General features: G+C 52.5%; 1 long non-coding RNA gene across 1 annotated transcript; it reads right to left on the reverse strand.

Moving 5' to 3' along the window:
• Positions 1-1,099: 1,099 nt before the first annotated feature.
• On the reverse strand, positions 1,100-2,025 carry LOC309829256. The gene is made up of 3 exons (XR_014297393.1): positions 2,010-2,025; positions 1,807-1,924; positions 1,100-1,180 (listed from the first exon to the last, which is right to left on the reverse strand). It is a non-coding gene; the product is annotated as an uncharacterized lncRNA (long non-coding RNA).
• Between the last annotated feature and the right edge of the window lie 1,493 nt (positions 2,026-3,518).

Raw genomic sequence — 3,518 nt, forward strand, 5'->3', positions numbered from 1 at the left:
TGGACACACTGACACTCCGTCAGCTGGAGCTTCCAGATGTGCCTGGCCACCTGGATTCAAGAAAGAGCTAGCTGGGAAATTTGGGAAGAACCAGCATTTTCTTCCCCGGTTTGGGCACCATTTTTGCCATCTACAAAAATACACTTTTCTATATTTAGGTGGTGCTATTAACAGGACTCTCTGTCTCTTTTTCCCTCAAGAATGTTTCTCGGTTTGTTTTTGTCATTTCATATTTTTTCCCTACCACCTGGGGAAATCATCAAGCACTCACATTCCTGAAGCAACCTTTCCCACTGCTAGCTAATTAAAATAAACCTCTGTCCAGATTTCGACGTTCATATTTTAGGTATCGGTGGAAAGTATTCGTGCATGTTTCCCCCACCTTGGATGGACGGCACGTTGCTGGCATTTCTGGGGTGTCTGCTCTGTGCCAGGCACCATGCTAGTTGCCATCTGCGTGTTTGTTCATGTCAGGCTCTTGTCTACCCTGTGCAGGGGAGCTGTTAGCATCACACCATGTTCTAGATGACAAAGCCGAGCCCTAGGGGGTCAAGCCGTAGCCACAGGGGCTTGGGGACACTGAGATCTGAACACAGGTTTATTTGACTCTAAGTTCTGTGTTGAACATGACGCACAGGCTGGGGCTGGAGGAGATACACGCTGGGAACGTTCACTTCTGAAGTTCTGTGGGTTCTCCTTTAATGTGGAATTCCATGAGCCTCTAACTGACCCTGGTCAGCCTCTAACTGACCCCTCCATGGAAGGGGCCTTGACCTGGGGGAATCAAGGGGGCAGACCTCCCTCCCAATTTGCCCCCGCCCCCAACACCACTCTGAGATGCCTCTTCGCTTCCAGCCCTCACCCCAAATGGCAGCACCTCTCCAGGGGGACCCCAGGACATCAGGCACGAATCAGGAAAAGCCCCCAGCCCCTTCTCCCAATGCAGGGCTTGGCAAATTGGAAAAGGGTGTCGGCTGGCTCTCTGGATGGGTGTGGTCCCGTGTCCAAGCACACGGCTTGGCCACCTTGCAGGGGGCGGTGCCCAAGCCACCATTCACCCCTTGGCCTGGCGTCCGTGTGCAGTAAACAGCTTCACACTGCGCAGCACTGACTTTCCTTAGCAAGGAGGCCATCAACACAAGTGCGCAGGCCATGTGCTCCTGAGCCTGCCATCCCGGGCCTGACGAACAATGACAACAGTGACACGACAAGAAAATAGGTCATGCCGATCTGTAGCTACGATGCATGTGCCGGGCACGAGGCTAAGCATGTCTGGTTGTATTAACTCGTTTAATCTGCACCACAGCCCCATGAGGTACGTTCTATTATTGTCCCCATTTGAGAGATGGGGAAACTGAGGTTGTCATTTGAAAATACAAGGACCATGAGGTCAAGCTTCTTTAAAAAAAAAAAATCTGGGAATTCCCTAGTGGTCCAGTGGTCAGGACTCTGCACTTTCACTGCCGAGGGCACAGATTGGATCCCTGGTCGGGGAGCTAAGATCCCACCAGCTGCGTGGTGCGGCCAAAAACAAAGAATGAATGAATAAATAAGTAAATAAATACACAAATCTGACCCGATCACTCCACTCAATCCTCTGGGCATCCATCCGTATAACCTCAGAGCAGGTGGGTATGGCTCCAAAGCCCTCCATGGTCAGCCTCCTGCCTGTCCCTGCAGCCACGTCTGCTCTTGGGCGCCCCTACGTACTCTGCTCCAGAGGTACCGTAACCTCCCACCCCGTACGAGACATTTGCCTAGGCTGTCGGTCTCACCCGGTCTGCCTGGCAAATACCTCTTGTTCACCTTTCATCGGTGGTTTTGGTCTCTTTTCAGGAGCAGCTCCCTCCTTCCTTCCTCTGGGTCCTGCCGCTCTCACTGCATACCTCCGTCACGGTCCACCTCCTGCAGTCGAGCGTGGGTCCTAGGAGACAGGTGTGGCTGCTGTGAGCAGGGTCTGGCTGTGAGTGTTAGGGAAGGGCCCTGTCCCTCTCTTCTCCGCCCCTGACCAGCATTCCGGGTTAGGCTCCCATCGGTGATTCAAACCACGAACCTAACATTTGTGTCAATAGCATCTTTCTACATCTGATAGTTGCAAGATTCTAGCCTGTCTCTTTTCATACTTGTTTGGTGCCCCTGGTGCTTGTGTCCTGGGTGTGTGTGAAATGAGCCTGCCGAGGCCTGGGGAGAAAGCATGCAGACACATAAATCTTGCGGACGTTCCATTCATTTCAGTGAACCCAGAGGCCACGTTCTTGGCAAAGCACCCAGGGAAGGCCTGGTGGGGGGATGCTTGGTGAGCACGGGGCCTCAGCCTCCCACTTCCTCCTAGGAGATGTTTTCTGGTTAATGGTGACAGCAGTCTGAGTCCAGGGTGGGGGGATTTCTGAGTTGAGAGGAGCCCAGAGTAGGGACCTCTTACACTCCTAAGCACCTCACTCTGAAATTACAGCACGATTGCCTTCTGTGGCTGCAAAACGTGTGAACTGGTGTAACGCCCAAGTCCCTGGTGTGATTTCTGAATACCACAGGAGTGTGGCATCCTGGGAAGCAACGTCTGGGTGGCACCCACACGCAGGACGCTGTAGCCACCGAGCGCTCACCCAGCGGTGGCCACATGTGGTCGTGCTCATTGGGGCTACAGCTCCTGAGAAACACTGAACTTGGCAGTTCTGCCTATTTCGTGGCTAGTGGGTGGGAGAAGGGAGGGGGCGGGGCTGAAGAGATGGAAGGAAGTTAATGGATTTAAGAGCTATTTAGGAGTCCAAGTGCCCAGGTGTGGCCGTGGACCACTGTGGAAGACACAGAGGAGAAGGATTTGGAGGAATCTTCAGCTTCTTCCTGGCTTGGGCAGTTGCCTGGTGGACGTGTTTTTCACAGAGGAGGGAGCACAGGAGGCAAGCCAGGTGGGGTGAAAGTGTGCGTATCGGTCTGCAAGGGCTGTCACCACCAAGTTCTACAGACTGGGGGGCTTAAACAACAGACATTTGTTGTCTTATGATTCTGGAAGCTGGAAGTCCAAAGTCAAGGTAGCAGCAGGGCTGGTTCCTTCTGAGGCCTCTCTCCTTGCCTTACAGATGGGCATCTTCTTCTTGTGTCCTCACACGTCATCCCTCTGTGTCTGTGTCCTAATCTACTCTTCTTATAAGGATGCCTGTCATATTGGGTTAAGGTCCACCCTAATGACCTTCTTTTAACTGAATCACCTCTCCAAGTGCAGTCACATTTTTTTAAAGGTAAATGAATTATTTTTTCTTTTTAAAAAAATTTTATTTATTTTTGGCTGCACTGGGTCTTCGTTGCTGCGTGCAGGCTTTCTCTAGTTGCTGCGAGCACGGGCTACTCTCTGTTGCAGCGTGCGGGCTTCTCATTGCAATACCTTCTCTTGTTGCAGAGCACAGGCTCTAGGCGCTCAGGCTTCAGTAGTTGTGGCACACGGGCTCAGTAGTTGTGGCTCGTGGGCTCTAGATCGCGGGCTCAGTAGATGTGGCGCACGGGCTTAGTTGCTCCGCAGCATG

The sequence above is a fragment of the Grampus griseus genome (assembly GCF_964374135.1).
Source record: "Grampus griseus genome assembly, chromosome: 11".
Classification (NCBI taxonomy): domain Eukaryota; kingdom Metazoa; phylum Chordata; class Mammalia; order Artiodactyla; family Delphinidae; genus Grampus; species Grampus griseus.